The sequence below is a fragment of the Oncorhynchus gorbuscha genome, unplaced genomic scaffold (assembly GCF_021184085.1).
Source record: "Oncorhynchus gorbuscha isolate QuinsamMale2020 ecotype Even-year unplaced genomic scaffold, OgorEven_v1.0 Un_scaffold_2600, whole genome shotgun sequence".
NCBI classification, from domain to species: Eukaryota; Metazoa; Chordata; class Actinopteri; order Salmoniformes; family Salmonidae; genus Oncorhynchus; species Oncorhynchus gorbuscha.
In genome coordinates, this window is record NW_025747066.1 from 36,457 (window position 1) to 55,574 (window position 19,118).

Sequence of the window (19,118 nt, forward strand, 5' to 3'; positions counted from 1 at the left end):
AGGGGGGAGGGAGGGAGGGGGAGGGAGAGACAGGGAGGGAGGGATAGAGGGGGAGGCAGGGTGGGAGGGAGGGAGAGACAGGGAGGGAGGGAGAGAGGGGGAGGGAGGGAGAGACAGGGGGGAGGGAGGGAGGGAGGGAGGGAGGGAGAGACAGGGAGGGAGGGAGGGAGGGAGGGAGAGGGAGGGAGGGAGGGAGGCAGGGAGGAGGGAGGGAGAGGCAGGGTGGGAGGGAGAGAGGGGGAGGGAGGGGGAGGGAGAGACTGGGTGGATAGCTAATGTAATGGGTAAAGGGTCCATGACTGTAGTCAGTCTGTTAACCTCCTCTCCTCCCTGTAGTCAGTCTGTTAAGCTCCTCTCCTCCCTGTAGTCAGTCTGTTAACCTCCTCTCCTCCCTGTAGTCAGTCTGTTAACCTCCTCTCCTCCCTCCCTGTAGTCAGTCTGTTAACCTCCTCTCCTCCCTGTAGTCAGTCTGTTAATCTCCTCTCCTCCCTGTAGTCAGTCTGTTAACCTCCTCTCCTTCCTTCCTGTAGTCAGTCTGTTAACCTCCTCTCCTCTCCTCCCTGTAGTCAGTCTGTTAACCTCCTCTCCTTCCTCCCTGTAGTCAGTCTGTTAACCTCCTCTCCTCCCTGTAGTCAGTCTGTTAACCTCCTCTCCTTCCTCCCTGTAGTCAGTCTGTTAACCTCCTCTCCTCCCTCCCTGTAGTCAGTCTGTTATTCTCCTCTCCTCCCTGTAGTCAGTCTGTTAACCTCCTCTCCTCCCTGTAGTCAGTCTGTTAACCTCCTCTCCTCCCTGTAGTCAGTCTGTTAACCTCCTCTCCTCCCTCCCTCTAGTCAGTCTGTTAACCTCCTCTCCTTCCTCCCTGTAGTCAGTCTGTTAACCTCCTCTCCTTCCTCCCTGTAGTCAGTCTGTTAACCTCCTCCCTCCCTGTAGTCAGTCTGTTAACCTCCTCTCCTCCCTCCCTGTAGTCAGTCTGTTAACCTCCTCTCCATCCTTCCTGTAGTCAGTCTGTTAACTTCCTCTCCTTCCTTCCTGTAGTCAGTCTGTTAACCTCCTCTCCTCTCCTCCCTGTAGTCAGTCTGTTAACCTCCTCTCCTCCCTGTAGTCAGTCTGTTAACCTCCTCTCCTCCCTCCCTGTAGTCAGTCTGTTAACCTCCTCTCCTCCCTCCCTGTAGTCAGTCTGTTAACCTCCTCTCCTCCCTGTAGTCAGTCTGTTAACCTCCTCTCCTCCCTCCCTGTAGTCAGTCTGTTAACCTCCTCTCCTCCCTCCCTGTAGTCAGTCTGTTAACCTCCTCTCCTCCCTGTAGTCAGTCTGTTAACCTCCTCTCCTCCCTCCCTGTAGTCAGTCTGTTAACCTCCTCTCCTCCCTGTAGTCAGTCTGTTAACCTCCTCTCCTCCCTGTAGTCAGTCTGTTAACCTCCTCTCCTTCCTTCCTGTAGTCAGTCTGTTAACCTCCTCTCCTTCCCTGTAGTCAGTCTGTTAACCTCCTCTCCTTCCTCCCTGTAGTCAGTCTGTTAACCTCCTCTCCTCCCTGTAGTCAGTCTGTTAACCTCCTCTCCTCCCTCCCTGTAGTCAGTCTGTTAACCTCCTCCCCCTCCCTGTAGTCAGTCTGTTAACTCCTCTCCTCCCTGTAGTCAGTCTGTTAACCTCCTCTCCTCCCTGTAGTCAGTCTGTTAACCTCCTCTCCTCCCTGTAGTCAGTCTGTTAACCTCCTCTCCTCCCTGTAGTCAGTCTGTTAACCTCCTCTCCTCCCTCCCTGTAGTCAGTCTGTTAACCTCCTCTCCTCCCTGTAGTCAGTCTGTTAATCTCCTCCATCCTCCCTGTAGTCAGTCTGTTAACTTCCTCTCCTTCCTTCCTGTAGTCAGTCTGTTAACCTCCTCTCCTCCCTCCCTGTAGTCAGTCTGTTAATCTCCTCTCCATCCTTCCTGTAGTCAGTCTGTTAACTTCCTCTCCTTCCTTCCTGTAGTCAGTCTTTTAACCTCCTCTCCTCTCCTCCCTGTAGTCTGTCTGTTAACCTCCTCTCCTCCCTGTAGTCAGTCTGTTAACCTCCTCTCCTCCCTCCCTGTAGTCAGTCTGTTAACCTCCTCTCCTCCCTCCCTGTAGTCAGTCTGTTAACCTCCTCTCCTCCCTGTAGTCAGTCTGTTAACCTCCCCTCCTCCCTGTAGTCAGTCTGTTAACCTCCTCTCCTTCCTCCCTGTAGTCAGTCTGTTAACCTCCTCTCCTTCCTCCCTGTAGTCAGTCTGTTAACCTCCTCTCCTTCCTCCCTGTAGTCAGTCTGTTAACCTCCTCTCCTCCCTCCCTGTAGTCAGTCTGTTAACTTCCTCTCCTCCCTGTAGTCAGTCTGTTAACCTCCCCTCCTCCCTGTAGTCAGTCTGTTAACCTCCTCTCCTCCCTCCCTGTAGTCAGTCTGTTAACCTCCTCTCCTCTCCTCCCTGTAGTCAGTATGTTAACCTCCTCTCCTCCCTGTAGTCAGTCTGTTAACCTCCTCTCCTCCCTGTAGTCAGTCTGTTAACCTCCTCTCCTCCCTGTAGTCAGTCTGTTAACCTCCTCTCCTCCCTGTAGTCAGTCTGTTAACCTCCTCTCCTCCCTCCCTGTAGTCAGTCTGTTAACCTCCTCTCCTCCCTCCCTGTAGTCAGTCTGTTAACCTCCTCTCCTCCCTCCCTGTAGTCAGTCTGTTAACCTCCTCTCCTCCCTCCCTGTAGTCAGTCTGTTAACCTCCTCTCCTCCCTGTAGTCAGTCTGTTAACCTCCTCTCCTCCCTCCCTGTAGTCAGTCTGTTAACCTCCTCTCCTCCCTGTAGTCAGTCTGTTAACCTCCTCTCCTCCCTGTAGTCAGTCTGTTAACCTCCTCTCCTCCCTCCCTATAGTCAGTCTGTTAACCTCCTCTCCTCCCTGTAGTCAGTCTGTTAACCTCCTCTCCTCCCTGTAGTCAGTCTGTTAACCTCCTCTCCTCCCTGTAGTCAGTCTGTTAACCTCCCCTCCTCCCTGTAGTCAGTCTGTTAACCTCCTCTCCTCTCCTCCCTGTAGTCAGTCTGTTAACCTCCTCTCCTCCCTGTAGTCAGTCTGTTAACCTCCTCTCCTCCCTGTAGTCAGTCTGTTAACCTCCTCTCCTCCCTCCCTGTAGTCAGTCTGTTAACCTCCTCTCCCCCCTGTAGTCAGTCTGTTAACCTCCTCTCCTCCCTCCCTGTAGTCAGTCTGTTAACTTCCTCTCCTCCCTGTAGTCAGTCTGTTAACCTCCCCTCCTCCCTGTAGTCAGTCTGTTAACCTCCTCTCCTCCCTCCCTGTAGTCAGTCTGTTAATCTCCTCTCCTCCCTGTAGTCAGTCTGTTAACCTCCTCTCCTCCCTGTAGTCAGTCTGTTAACCTCCTCTCCTCCCTGTAGTCAGTCTGTTAACCTCCTCTCCTCCCTGTAGTCAGTCTGTTAACCTCCTCTCCTCCCTGTAGTCAGTCTGTTAACCTCCTCTCCTCCCTCCCTGTAGTCAGTCTGTTAACCTCCTCTCCTCCCTCCCTGTAGTCAGTCTGTTAACCTCCTCTCCTCCCTCCCTGTAGTCAGTCTGTTAACCTCCTCTCCTCTCCTCCCTGTAGTCAGTCTGTTAACCTCCTCTCCTCCCTGTAGTCAGTCTGTTAACCTCCTCTCCTCCCTGTAGTCAGTCTGTTAACCTCCTCTCCTCCCTGTAGTCAGTCTGTTAACCTCCTCTCCTCCCTCCCTGTAGTCAGTCTGTTAACCTCCTCTCCCCCCTGTAGTCAGTCTGTTAACCTCCTCTCCTCCCTCCCTGTAGTCAGTCTGTTAACCTCCTCTCCTCTCCTCCCTGTAGTCAGTCTGTTAACCTCCTCTCCTCCCTGTAGTCAGTCTGTTAAACTCCTCTCCTTCCTGTAGTCAGTCTGTTTAGCTCCTCTCCTCCCTCCCTGTAGTCAGTCTGTTAACCTCCTCCCTGTAGTCAGTCTCCTCTCCCCCTGTAGTCAGTCTGTTAACCTCCTCTCCTCCCTCCCTGTAGTCAGTCTGTTAACCTCCTCTCCTCTCCTCCCTGTAGTCAGTCTGTTAACCTCCTCTCCTCCCTGTAGTCAGTCTGTTAACCTCCTCTCCTCCCTGTAGTCAGTCTGTTAACCTCCTCTCCTCCCTGTAGTCAGTCTGTTAACCTCCTCTCCTCCCTGTAGTCAGTCTGTTAACCTCCTCTCCTCCCTCCCTGTAGTCAGTCTGTTAACCTCCTCTCCTCCCTCCCTGTAGTCAGTCTGTTAACCTCCTCTCCTCCTCCCTGTAGTCAGTCTGTTAACCTCCTCTCTCTCCCTGTAGTCAGTCTGTTAACCTCCTCTCCTCCCTGTAGTCAGTCTGTTAACCTCCTCTCCTCCCTCCCTGTAGTCAGTCTGTTAACCTCCTCTCCTCCCTGTAGTCAGTCTGTTAACCTCCTCTCCTCCCTGTAGTCAGTCTGTTAACCTCCTCTCCTCCCTCCCTGTAGTCAGTCTGTTAACCTCCTCTCCTCCCTGTAGTCAGTCTGTTAACCTCCTCTCCTCCCTGTAGTCAGTCTGTTAACCTCCTCTCCTCCCTGTAGTCAGTCTGTTAACCTCCCCTCCTCCCTGTAGTCAGTCTGTTAACCTCCCCTCCTCCCTGTAGTCAGTCTGTTAACCTCCTCTCCTCCCTGTAGTCAGTCTGTTAACCTCCTCTCCTCCCTGTAGTCAGTCTGTTAACCTCCTCTCTCCTCCCTGTAGTCAGTCTGTTAACCTCCTCTCCTCCCTGTAGTCAGTCTGTTAACCTCCTCTCCTCCCTGTAGTCAGTCTGTTAACCTCCTCTCCCCCTGTAGTCAGTCTGTTAACCTCCTCTCCCCCCTGTAGTCAGTCTGTTAACCTCCTCTCCCCCTGTAGTCAGTCTGTTATTCTCCTCTCCTCCCTGTAGTCAGTCTGTTAACCTCCTCTCCTCCCTGTAGTCAGTCTGTTAACCTCCTCTCCTCCCTCCCTGTAGTCAGTCTGTTAACCTCCTCTCCTCCCTCTAGTCAGTCTGTTAATCTCCTCTCCTCCCTGTAGTCAGTCTGTTATTCTCCTCTCCTCCCTGTAGTCAGTCTGTTAACCTCCTCTCCCCCCCCAGGACCCTGATCCCAGTCCTTCATCAGAAGGCTAAACGTGGGACCCCCCACCAGGCCAAACAGGCTGTCCACTGTATCCACGCCATCTTCTGTAACAAGGAGGTCCAGCTGGCGCAGATCTTTGAGGTAGCACACACACACACACACACACACACACACACACACACACACACACACACACACACACACACACACACACACACACACACACACACACACACACACACACACACACACACACACACACACACACACACACACACACACACACACACACACAGAGAGAGAGAGTAGGGCTTTGCTGCTCGGTGATACTAAAGTGCCAATAGAAAAGTCTTGTATTTGGTTACTAAATACTCTGTCAAAGTGGGAGGTAAAAAATATATTGATTATTAGATAAACATTCACCCTCCCTGAGTCAATACATGTTAAGATACGATCAAATCAATACAGTCCATCTTTAATTATACCACATAGGACCAAAACATTACCTCATCCAATATATCAATTGTCAATTATAGACACTCCCATCTCAAATACATCCCCTCCTGGACAAGATCTGAGAAGACACTGAGCCTCCTAGGTCCTAGGTCATATACTAGGTCAAGATAAGGGCAACCACAGAGGGGACATACAACACTGAGCCTCCTCGGTCCTAGGTCATATACTAGGTCAAGATAAGGGCAAAGTCAGAGGTGACAGACAATAGTGAGCCTCCTAGGTCATAGGTCATATACTCGATCAAGATAAGGGCAACCTCAGAGGAGACATACAATAGTGAGCCTCCTAGGTCATAGGTCATATACTAGGTCAAGTCGCTCTGGATAAGAGCGTCTGCTAAATGACTTAAATGTAAATGTAAGGGCAACCTCAGAGGAGACATACAATAGTGAGCCTCCTAGGTCATAGGTCATATACTAGGTCAAGATAATAAGGGCAACCTCAGATGAGACATACAATAGTGAGCCTCCTAGGTCATAGGTCATATACTAGGTCAAGATAAGGGCAACCTCAGAGGAGACATACAATAGTGAGCCTCCTAGGTCATAGGTCATATACTCGATCAAGATAAGGGCAACCTCAGAGGAGACATACAATAGTGAGCCTCCTAGGTCATAGGTCATATACTAGGTCAAGATAATAAGGGCAACCTCAGAGGAGACATACAATAGTGAGCCTCCTAGGTCATAGGTCATATACTGGGTCAAGATAATAAGGGCAACCTCAGAGGAGACATACAATAGTGAGCCTCCTAGGTCATAGGTCATATACTAGGTCAAGATAAGGGCAACCTCAGAGGAGACATACAATAGTGAGCCTCCTAGGTCATAGGTCATATACTCGATCAAGATAAGGGCAACCTCAGAGGAGACATACAATAGTGAGCCTCCTAGGTCATAGGTCATATACTAAGTCAAGATAATAAGGGCAACCTCAGAGGAGACATACAATAGTGAGCCTCCTAGGTCATAGGTCATATACTAGGTCAAGATAATAAGGGCAACCTCAGAGGAGACATACAATAGTGAGCCTCCTAGGTCATAGGTCATATACTAGGTCAAGATAAGGGCAACCTCAGAGGAGACATACAATAGTGAGCCTCCTAGGTCATAGGTCATATACTCGATCAAGATAAGGGCAACCTCAGAGGAGACATACAATAGTGAGCCTCCGAGGTCATAGGTCATATACTAGGTCAAGATAAGGGCAACCTCAGAGGAGACATACAATAGTGAGCCTCCTAGGTCATAGGTCATATACTCGATCAAGATAAGGGCAACCTCAGAGGAGACATACAATAGTGAGCCTCCTAGGTCATAGGTCATATACTAGGTCAAGATAATAAGGGCAACCTCAGAGGAGACATACAATAGTGAGCCTCCTAGGTCATAGGTCATATACTAGGTCAAGATAAGGGCAACCTCAGAGGAGACATACAATAGTGAGCCTCCTAGGTCATAGGTCATATACTCGATCAAGATAAGGGCAACCTCAGAGGAGACATACAATAGTGAGCCTCCTAGGTCATAGGTCATATACTAGGTCAAGATAATAAGGGCAACCTCAGAGGAGACATACAATAGTGAGCCTCCTAGGTCATAGGTCATATACTAGGTCAAGATAAGGGCAACCTCAGAGGAGACATACAATAGTTAGACACATTCCCAGAAGAAGAGGAACCTCCATTCTGTCCTCCCCCCCTTCTGATATTCTTCATAGCATCACACGGTTTAACAGACACATTGACATAAGAAGACAAGCCTGACCTCTCCCCTCTCTGGGCCCCTAGTGACTAAACCCGAGCAGAGAAGAAGGGATAACTGCAAACAGTATTATCCAAAAGAAATCATCCTCATGACAAATATCCCACATAAGCATTATTATATAAATAAAACATCTTATTTATCAATCACTAATTCTGATTCTGCCCCAACAGTCTCTAAGAGCTTTTAAACACCTGGATTGTAAATGATTAGCCCAGGTATAATTCTTCAAGCTCTGTCAAGTTGTTGGGGGATCATGGCTAGGATGGCCATTTAAGTCTTTCCATAGATTTACAATCAGATTTAAGTCTAAACTGTAACTCGGCAACTCAGGAACAGTCAGTGTCTTATTGCTAAGCAACTCCAGTGTAGATTTGGTTTTGTAAGTTATTGTCCTGCTGAAAGGTGAATTCCCAGTGTCTGGTATAAAAGCAGACTGAACCAGGTTTTCCTCTAGGATTTTGCCTGTTCTTAGCTCCAACCCGTATCTTTTTATCCTGAACAACTCCCTAGTCCTTGCCGATGACAAGAATACCCATACCATGATGCAGCCACTACCATGCTTGAAAATAAGGAGGCAGTTACTCAGTGATGTGTTGGATTTGCCCCAAACACCCTCTCTCCTCTCCCCCAGCCTCTCTCCTCTCCCCCAGCCTCTCTCCTCTCCCCCAGCCTCTCTCCTCTCCCCCAGCCTCTCTCCTCTCGCCTCTCTCCTCTCCCCCAGCCTCTCTCCTCTCCCCCAGCCTCTCTCCTCTCCCCCAGCCTCTCTCCTCTCCCCCAGCCTCTCTCCTCTCCTCCTCCCCCTCCCCCTCTCTCCTCTCCCCCTCTCTCCTCTCCCCCAGCCACTCTCTCTCCCCTCTCTCTCTCCCCCAGCCACTCTCTCTCTCCCCCTCTCTCTCTCTCTCTCTCCCCCAGCCTCTCCTTCTCTCCCCCTCTCTCTCTCTCTCTCTCTCCCCAGCCTCTCCTTCTCTCCCCCAGCCTCTCTCTCTCTCCCCCAGCCTCTCTCCTCTGCCCCAGGCTCTGTGGTGGCTGCATCATGGTATGGGTATGCTTGTCATCGGCAAGAACTAGGGAGTTGTTCAGGATAAAAAGATACGGGTTGGAGCTAAGAACAGGCAAAATCCTAGAGGAAAACCTGGTTCAGCCTGCTCTCTCTCTCTCTCTCTCCCAGCCTCTCTCTCTACCCAGCCTCTCTCTCTCTCTCCTCCCAGCCTCTCTCTCTCTCCCTCCCAGCCTCTCTCTCTCTCCTCCCAGCCTCTCTCTCTCTCTCCCCCCAGCCTCTCTCTCTCCCCCAGCCTCTCTCTCTCCCCCAGCCTCTCTCTCTCCCCCAGCCTCTCTCTCTCCCCCAGCCTCTCTCTCTCTCCCCCAGCCTCTCTCTCTCCCCCAGCCTCTCTCTCCCCCCAGCCTCTCTCCTCTCCCCCAGCCTCTCTCTCTCTAACCGCCTCTCTCCTCTCCCCAGCCTCTCTCTCTCTAACCACCTCTCTCTCTCCCCCAGCCTCTCTCTCTCTAACCCAGCCTCTCTCTCTCTAACCACCTCTCTCCTCTCCCCCTGCCTCTCTCTCTCCCCTCCCCTCTGCCTCTCTCTCTCCTCTCCCCCAGCCTCTCTCTCTCCCTCTCCCCCAGCCTCTCTCTCTCTAACCACCTCTCTCCTCTCCCCCTGCCTCTCTCTCTCTCTCCCGTAGCCTCTCTCTCTCCCCCTCTCTCCTCTCCCCCAGCCTCTCTCTCTCTAACCCAGCCTCTCTCTCTAACCACCTCTCTCCTCTCCCCCAGCCTCTCTCTCTCTAACCGCCTCTCTCCTCTCCCCCAGCCTCTCTCTCTCTAACCACCTCTCTCCTCTCCCCCAGCCTCTCTCTCTCTAACCCAGCCTCTCTCTCTCTAACCACCTCTCTCCTCTCCCCCCTCTCTCTCTCTCCTCTCCCCCTGCCTCTCTCTCTCCTCTCCCCCAGCCTCTCTCTCTCTCTCCCCCAGCCTCTCTCTCTCTAACCACCTCTCTCCTCTCCCCCTGCCCTCTCTCTCCTCTCCCGTAGCCTCTCTCTCTCCCCCTCTCTCCTCTCCCCCAGCCTCTCTCTCTCTAACCCAGCCTCTCTCTCTCTAACCACCTCTCTCCTCTCCCCCAGCCTCTCTCTCTAACCACCTCTCTCCTCTCCCCCAGCCTCTCTCTCTAACCACCTCTCTCCTCTCCCCCAGCCTCTCTCTCTCTAACATCCTCTCCCCCAGCCTCTCTCTCTAACCACCTCTCTCCTCTCCCCCAGCCTCTCTCTCTCTAACATCCTCTCCCCCAGCCTCTCTCTCTAACCACCTCTCTCCTCTCCCCCAGCCTCTCTCTCTAACCACCTCTCTCTCTCCCCCAGCCTCTCTCTCTCTCTAACCGCCTCTCTCTCTCTAACCACCTCTCTCTAACCACCTCTCTCTCTCCCCCAGCCTCTCTCTCTAACCACCTCTCTCTAACCACCTCTCTCCTCTCCCCCAGCCTCTCTCTCTAACCACCTCTCTCCTCTCCCCCAGCCTCTCTCTCTCTCTAACCACCTCTCTCTAACCACCTCTCTCCTCTCCCCCAGCCTCTCTCTCGTAGTCTGAATGCTGACGTCCCAGAACAGTTGATAACCCCTGGTCAGTCTGGGTCATATCTCTCTACTGGCTCCAGATCAGTTTGCCTCCCCCATGAAGGCCATCGTGGCCAACTTCATCGTCAAGGACCTGCTCATGAACGACAGGGTGGGTTTTGGGAGCGAAGACACACACACACACACACACACACACACACACACACACACACACACACACACACACACACACACACACACACACACACACACACACACACACACACACACTGATCATTAATACACACACACACACTGATCATTAATACACACACACACACACACACACACACACACACACTGATCATTAATACACACACACACACACACACACTACACACACACACACACACACACACACACACACACTGATCATTAATACACACACACACACACACACTGATCATTAATACACACACACACACACACACACACACACACACACACACACACACACACACACACACACACACACACACACACACACACACACTGATCATTAATACACACACACACACTGATCATTAATACACACACACACACTGATCATTAATACACACACACACACACACACACACACACACACACACACACACACACACACACACACACACACACACACACACACACACACTGATCATTAATACACACACACACACACACTGATCATTAATACACACACACACACACACTGATCATTAATACACGCACTGACACACCTACACACACACCTACACACACACACACCTACACACACACACACACCTACACACACATAAATCCATGTATCTACACACCGACGCTAGTGCTTGGGTCACCTAAAGACACAGGGATTGTAGAGAGGGTCACCTAAAGACACAGGGGTTGTAGAGAGGTCACCTAAAGACACAGGGGTTGTAGAGAGGGTCACTGCTAGCGCTTGGGTCACCTAAAGACACAGGGATTGTAGAGAGGGTCACTGCTAGCGCTTGGGTCACCTAAAGACACAGGGGTTGTAGAGAGGGTCACTGCTAGCGCTTGGGTCACCTAAAGACACAGGGGTTGTAGAGAGGGTCACTGCTAGTGCGTGGGTATGTAATGTATATATATATATAATAAAGAGGGAATGTGCTGCTCGTGCTTCACCATCTTGTGTCTCCAGTCTGTAGGAAACAAAAATGGGAAGCTGTGGACATCTGACGAAGAAGTTTCTCCTGAGGTGCTGGCTAAGGTAACTACACCCTACATATCTCCTCCTAACTACACTCTCCTGAGGTAACTACACCCTACATATCTCCTCCTAACTACACTCTCCTGAGGTAACTACACCCTACATATCTCCTCCTAACTACACTCTCCTGAGGTAACTACACCCTACATATCTCCTCCTAACTACACTCTCCTGAGGTAACTACACCCTACATATCTCCTCCTAACTACACTCTCCTGAGGTAACTACACCCTACATATCTCCTCCTAACTACACTCTCCTGAGGTAACTACACCCTACATATCTCCTCCTAACTACACTCTCCTGAGGTAACTACACCCTACATATCTCCTCCTAACTACACTCTCCTGAGGTAACTACACCCTACATATCTCCTCCTAACTACACTCTCCTGAGGTAACTACACTCTACATATCTCCTCCTAACTACACTCTCCTGAGGTAACTACACCCTACATATCTCCTCCTAACCACACTCTCCTGAGGTAACTACACCCTACATATCTCCTCCTAACTACACTCTCCTGAGGTAACTACACCCTACATATCTCCTCCTAACTACACTCTCCTGAGGTAACTACACCCTACATATCTCCTCCTAACTACACTCTCCTGAGGTAACTACACCCTACATATCTCCTCCTAACCACACTCTCCTGAGGTAACTACACCCTACATATCTCCTCCTAACTACACTCTCCTGAGGTAACTACACTCTACATATCTCCTCCTAACTACACTCTCCTGAGGTAACTACACCCTGCATATCTCCTCCTAACTACACTCTCTTTCTGTCCCTCGCACTCCTCCTCTCTCTTTCTGTCCCTCGCTCTCCTCCTCTCTCTTTCTGTCCCTCGCTCTCCTCCTCTCTCTTTCTGTCCCTCGCTCTCCTCCTCTCTCTTTCTGTCCCTCGCTCTCCTCCTCGATCTCTCTGTCCCTCGCTCTCCTCCTCTCTCTTTCTGTCCCTCGCTCTCCTCCTCTCTCTTTCTGTCCCTCGCTCTCCTCCTCTCTCTTTCTGTCCCTCGCTCTCCTCCTCTCTCTTTCTGTCCCTCGCTCTCCTCCTCTCTCTTTCTGTCCCTCGCTCTCCTCCTCTCTCTTTCTGTCCCTCGCTCTCCTCCTCTCTTTCTGTCCCTCGCTCTCCTCCTCTCTCTTTCTGTCCCTCGCTCTCCTCCTCTCTCTTCTGTCCCTCGCTCTCCTCCTCTCTCTTTCTGTCCCTCGCTCTCCTCCTCTCTCTTTCTGTCCCTCGCTCTCCTCCTCTCTCTTTCTGTCCCTCGCTCTCCTCCTCTCTCTGTCCCTGCTCCCTCCTCGATCTCTGTGTCCCTCGCTCTCCTCCTCTCTCTTTCTGTCCCTCGCTCTCCTCCTCTCTTTCTGTCCCTCGCTCTCCTCCTCTCTCTTTCTGTCCCTCGCTCTCCTCCTCGATCTCTCTGTCCCTCGCTCTCCTCCTCGATCTCTCTGTCCCTCGCTCTCCTCCTCGATCTCTCTGTCCCTCGCTCTCCTCCTCTCTCTTTCTGTCCCTCGCTCTCCTCCTCTCTCTTTCTGTCCCTCGCTCTCCTCCTCTATCTTTCTGACCCTCGCTCTCTGTCTCTCGCTCTCCGCCTCGCTCTCTGTCCCTCGCTCTCTCTGTCCCTTGCTCTCCTCTCTCTTTCTGTGCCTTGCTCTTTGTCCCTGGCTCTCGCTCTCTTTCCGTTCCTCGCTCTCCTCTCTCTTTCTGTCCCTCGCTCTCCTCTCTCTTTCTGTCCCTCGCTCTCCTCTCTCTTTCTGTCCCTCGCTCTCCTCTCTCTTTCTGTCCCTCGCTCTCCTCCTCTCTCTTTCTGTCCCTCGCTCTCCTCCTCTCTCTTTGTCCCTTGCTCTCCTCCTCTCTCTCTGTCCCTTGCTCTCCTCCTCTCTCTCTGTCCCTTGCTCTCCTCCTCTCTCTCTGTCCCTCGCTCTCCTCCTCTCTCTCTGTCCCTCGCTCTCCTCTCTCTCTGTCCCTCGCTCTCCTCTCTCTCTGTCCCTCGCTCTCCTCCTGTCTCTCTCTGTCCCTCGCTCTCCTCTACCTCTCTCTTTTCTAATACTTTCCCCCCACACAGGTCCCCAGTGGGACTCAAACCTATAACCCTGGCAATTTCAAGCACTGTGCTCTACCAACTGAGTTGCTCTCCTCCCCCTTTCTCTGTCCTCCCTCTCTCCGTCTCTCCTCCCCAGGTGCAGGCCATTAAGCTGTTGGTGCGTTGGCTCCTCGGTATGAAGAACAACCAGTCTAAATCGGCCAACTCCACCCTCCGACTGCTGTCCGCCATGCTGGTCTCGGAGGGAGACCTCACAGAACAGAAAAAGATCAGGTATGTGGAGGTCAGGGTCATGGTCTGAGAGGGAGACCTCACAGAACAGAAGATCAGGTATGTAGAGGTCAGAGGTCAGACTGCTGTCCGCCATGCTGGTCTCGGAGGGAGACCTCACAGAACAGAAGAAGATCAGGTATGTGGAGGTCAGAGGTCAGACTGCTGTCAGCCATGCTGGTCTCGGAGGGAGACCTCACAGAACAGAAGAAGATCAGGTATGTGGAGGTCAGAGGTCAGACTGCTGTCAGCCATGCTGGTCTCGGAGGGAGACCTCACAGAACAGAAGATCAGGTATGTGGAGGTCAGAGGTCAGACTGCTGTCAGCCATGCTGGTCTCAGAGGGAGATCTCTGGGTCAGGTGTTGAAGGTTAGGGATTAGAGGTCGTTGGTTGAGCGGTCAGGCTAACTGCGTTTTGGGGGGGGGGGGGGGGTGTAGGTTACAAAATAGTCATTCATGCTCATGACTCACATCTCTTCCTCCTCTTCCTCCTCTTCCTCCCGCAGTAAGTCAGACATGTCTCGTCTGCGTCTGGCAGCAGGAGGAGCCATCATGAAACTGGCCCAGGAACCGGTTTACCATGACATCATCACACCGGAACAGTTCCAGCTCTGTGGGCTGGTCATCAACGTAAGACTGTCTGTCGGGGTGGGACTTTAGGACACGTTTCTGTCAGGGTGGGACTTTAGGACATGTTTCTGTCAGACTGTCTGTCAGGGTGGGACTTTAGGACATGTTTCTGTGTCTGTCAGGGGTGGGACTTTAGGACACGTTTCTGTCAGGGTGGGTCGGACACGTTTCTGTCAGGGTGGGCTGGTTATCAACGTAAGACTGTCTGTCGGGTGGGACGCTGTCAGGGAAGTGGGTTTAGGACATACGTTTCTGTCGGGGTGGGACTTTAGGACATGTCTCTGTCAGACTGTCTGTCGGGGTGGGACTTTAGGACACGTCTCTGTCAGGGTGGGCTGGTTATCAATGTAAGACTGTCTGTCGGGTGGGACTTTAGGACACGTTTCTGTCAGGGTGGGACTTTAGGACACGTTTCTGTCGGGGTGGGACTTTAGGACACGTTTCTGTCAGGGTGGGACTTTAGGACACGTTTCTGTCAGGGTGGGCTGGTTATCAACGTAAGACTGTCTGTCGGGGTGGGACTTTAGGACACGTTTCTGTCGGGGTGGGACTTTAGGACACGTTTCTGTCGGGGTGGGACTTTAGGACACGTCTCTGTCGGGGTGGGACTTTAGGACACGTTTCTGTCGGGGTGGGACTTTAGGACACGTTTCTGTCAGGGTGGGACTTTAGGACACGTCTCTGTCAGGGTGGGCTGGTTATCAACGTAAGACTGTCTGTCGGGGTGGGACTTTAGGACACGTTTCTGTCAGGGTGGGACTTTAGGACACGTTTCTGTCAGGGTGGGACGTTAGGACACGTTTGTGTCAGGGTGGGACTTTAGGACATGTTTCTGTCAGACTGTCTGTCAGGGTGGGCTGGTTATCAACGTAAGACTGTCTGTCGGGGTGGGACTTTAGGACACGTTTCTGTCAGGGTGGGACTTTAGGACATGTTTCTGTCAGACTGTCTGTCAGGGTGGGACTTTAGGACATGTTTCTGTCAGACTATCTGTCAGGGTGGGACTTTAGGACACGTTTCTGTCAGGGTGGGTCTTTAGGACACGTTTCTGTCAGGGTGGGCTGGTTATCAACGTAAGACTGTCTGTCGGGGTGGGACTTTAGGACACGTTTCTGTCGGGGTGGGACTTTAGGACACGTTTCTGTCGGGGTGGGACTTTAGGACACGTTTCTGTCGGGGTGGGACTTTAGGACACGTTTCTGTCGGGGTGGGACTTTAGGACACGTTCCTGTCGGGGTGGGACTTTAGGACACGTTTCTGTCGGGGTGGGACTTTAGGACACACTGTCGGGGTGGCACTTTATGACACATTTCTGTCAGGGTGGGACTTTAGGACACGTTTCTGTCAGGGTGGGACTTTAGGACACGTTTCTGTCAGGGTGGGACTTTAGGACACGTTTCTGTCAGGGTGGGACTTTAGCACACGTTTCTGTCAGACTGTCTGTCAGGGTGGGACTTTAGGACACGTTTCTGTCAGGGTGGGACTTTAGGACACGTTTCTGTCAGACTGTCAGGGTGGGACTTTAAGGACACGTTTCTGTCAGGGTGGAACTTTAGGAAACGTTTCTGTCGGGGTGGGACTTCAAGGGACTTAAAGTGTTCTGTCCTTGTTGTTGAAGTGTTCTGTCCTTGTTGTTGAAGTGTTCTGTCCTTGTTGTTGAAGTGTTCTGTCCTTGTTGTTGAAGTGTTCTGTCCTTGTTGTTGAAGTGTTCTGTCCTTGTTTTTGAAGTGTTCTGTCCTTGAAGTGTTCTGTCCTTGAAGTGTTCTGTCCTTGTTGTTGAAGTGTTCTGTCCTTGTTTTGAAGTGTTCTGTCCTTGTTGTTGAAGTGTTCTGTCCTTGTTGTTGAAGTGTTCTGTCCTTGTTGTTGAAGTGTTCTGTCCTTGTTGTTGAAGTGTTCTGTCCTTGTTGTTGAAGTGTTCTGTCCTTGTTGTTGAAGTGTTCTGTCCTTGTTGTTGAAGTGTTCTGTCCTTGTTGTTGAAGTGTTCTGTCCTTGTTGTTGAAGTGTTCTGTCCTTGTTGTTGAAGTGTTCTGTCCTTGTTGTTGTTGAAGTGTTCTGTCCTTGTTGTTGTTGACGTGTTCTGTCCTTGTTCTTGTTGATGTGTTCTGTCCTTGAAGTGTTCTGTCCTTGTTGTTGGAGTGTTCTGTCCTTGTTGTTGTTGAAGTGTTCTGCCCTTGAAGTGTTCTGCCCTTGAAGTGTTCTGCCCTTGAAGTGTTCTGCCCTTGAAGTGTTCTGCCCTTGAAGTGTTCTGCCCTTGAAGTGTTCTGCCCTTGAAGTGTTCTGTCCTTGAAGTGTTCTGTCCTTGAAGTGTTCTGTCCTTGTTGTTGTTGAAGTGTTCTGTCCTTGTTGTTGTTGAAGTGTTCTGTCCTTGTTGTTGTTGAAGTGTTCTGTCCTTGTTGTTGTTGTTGATGTGTTCTGTCCTTGAAGTGTTCTGTCCTTGTTGTTGGAGTGTTCTGTCCTTGTTGTTGTTGAAGTGTTCTGTCCTTGAAGTGTTCTGTCCTTGAGTGTTCTGTCCTTGTTGTTGTTGAAGTGTTCTGTCCTTGTTGTTGTTGAAGTGTTCTGTCCTTGTTGTTGTTGAAGTGTTCTGTCCTTGTTGTTGTTGAAGTGTTCTGTCCTTGAAGTGTTCTGTCCTTGTTGTTGAAGTGTTCTGTCCTTGTTGTTGAAGTGTTCTGTCCTTGTTGTTGAAGTGTTCTGTCCTTGTTGTTGTTGACGTGTTCTGTCCTTGTTGTTGTTGACGTGTTCTGTCCTTGTTGTTGTTGTGTTCTGTCCTTGAAGTGTTCTGTCCTTGTTGTTGAAGTGTTCTGTCCTTGTTGTTGAAGTGTTCTGTCCTTGTTGTTGTTGAAGTGTTCTGTCCTTGTTGTTGTTGACGTGTTCTGTCCTTGTTGTTGTTGACGTGTTCTGTCCTTGAAGTGTTCTGTCCTTGTTGTTGGAGTGTTCTGTCCTTGTTGTTGTTGAAGTGTTCTGTCCTTGTTGTTGGAGTGTTCTGTCCTTGTTGTTGTTGAAGTGTTCTGCCCTTGAAGTGTTCTGCCCTTGAAGTGTTCTGCCCTTGAAGTGTTCTGTCCTTGGAGTGTTCTGTCCTTGTTGTTGAAGTGTTCTGTCCTTGTTGTTGTTGAAGTGTTCTGTCCTTGTTGTTGTTGAAGTGTTCTGTCGTTGTTGTTGTTGATGTGTTCTGTCCTTGAAGTGTTCTGTCCTTGAAGTGTTCTGTCCTTGTTGTTGAAGTGTTCTGTCCTTGTTGTTGAAGTGTTCTGTCCTTGTTGTTGAAGTGTTCTGTCCTTGTTGTTGAAGTGTTCTGTCCTTGTTGTTGAAGTGTTCTGTCCTTGTTGTTGAAGTGTTCTGTCCTTGTTGTTGAAGTGTTCTGTCCTTGTTGTTGAAGTGTTCTGTCCTTGTTGTTGAAGTGCTCTGTCCTTGTTGTTGTTGAAGTGTTCTGTCCTTGTTGTTGTTGACGTGTTCTGTCCTTGTTGTTGTTGACGTGTTCTGTCCTTGTTGTTGTTGACGTGTTCTGTCCTTGTTGTTGTTGACGTGTTCTGTCCTTGTTGTTGTTGACGTGTTCTGTCCTTGTTGTTGTTGACGTGTTCTGTCCTTGTTGTTGTTGACGTGTTCTGTCCTTGTTGTTGTTGACGTGTTCTGTCCTTGTTGTTGTTGACGTGTTCTGTCCTTGTTGTTGTTGACGTGTTCTGTCCTTGTTGTTGTTGACTGTTCTGTCCTTGTTGTTGTTGACGTGTTCTGTCCTTGTTGTTGTTGACGTGTTCTGTCCTTGTTGTTGTTGACGTGTTCTGTCCTTGTTGTTGTTGACGTGTTCTGTCCTTGTTGTTGTTGACGTGTTCTGTCCTTGTTGTTGTTGACGTGTTCTGTGGTCTCCTGCAGGATGAGTGTTACCAGGTGCGTCAGATCTTTGCCCAGAAGTTACACCTGGCTCTGGTCAAGCTGCTCCTCCCGTTAGAGTACCTGGCCGTCTTCTCGCTGTGTGCCAAAGACCCGGTCAAGGAGAGGAGGGCCCACGCCAGACAGTGTCTGCTCAAGAACATCAGTATCAGACGGAATTCATCAACAACAACCCCCTGGCCCACGGTTAGTGAACCGGACCGTAACAATAACCCCCTGACCCACGGTTAGTGAACCGGACCGTAAAACAACAACCCGCTGGCCCACGGTTAGTGAACCGGACCGTAACATGACCACACATCAACCCCCTGGCCCACGGTTAGTGAACCGGACCGTAACAACAACCCCCTGGCCCACGGTTAGTGAACCGGACCGTAACAACAAACCCCTGGCCCACGGTTAGTGAACCGGACCGTAACATAACAACCCCCTGGCCCACGGTTAGTGAACCGGACCGTAACATAACAACCCCCTGGCCCAGGGTTAGTGAACCGGACCGTAACAACAACCCCCTGGCCCAGGGTTAGTGAACCGGACCGTAACAACAACCCCCTGGCCCACGGTTAGTGAACCAGACCATAACATAACAACCCCCTGGCCCACGGTTAGTAAACCGGACCGTAACATAACAACCCCCTGGCCCACGGTTAGTGAGCCGGACCGTAACATAACAACCCCCTGGCCCACGGTTAGTGAGCCGGACCGTAACAACAACCCCCTGGCCCAGGGTTAGTGAACCGGACCGTAACAACAACCCCCTGGCCCACGGTTAGTGAACCAGACCGTAACATAACAACCCCCTGGCCCACGGTTAGTGAACCGGACCGTAACAACAACCCCCTGGCCCACGGTTAGTGAACCGGACCGTAACAACAACCCCCTGGCCCACGGTTAGTGAACCGGACCGTAACAATAACTCCCTGACCCACGGTTAGTGAACCGGACCGTAAAACAACAACCCGCTGGCCCACGGTTAGTGAACCGGACCGTAACATGACCACACATCAACCCCCTGGCCCACGGTTAGTGAACCGGACCGTAACAACAACCCCCTGGCCCACGGTTAGTGAACCGGACCGTAACAACAAACCCCTGGCCCACGGTTAGTGAACCGGACCGTAACATAACAACCCCCTGGCCCACGGT

The 19,118-nt window shown here is 51.2% G+C and overlaps 1 pseudogene; it reads left to right on the forward strand.

Annotated features, from left to right (window-relative positions):
• Window positions 1-19,118, forward strand: part of LOC124026111 — a 71,664-nt pseudogene that overhangs the window by 36,372 nt on the left and 16,174 nt on the right.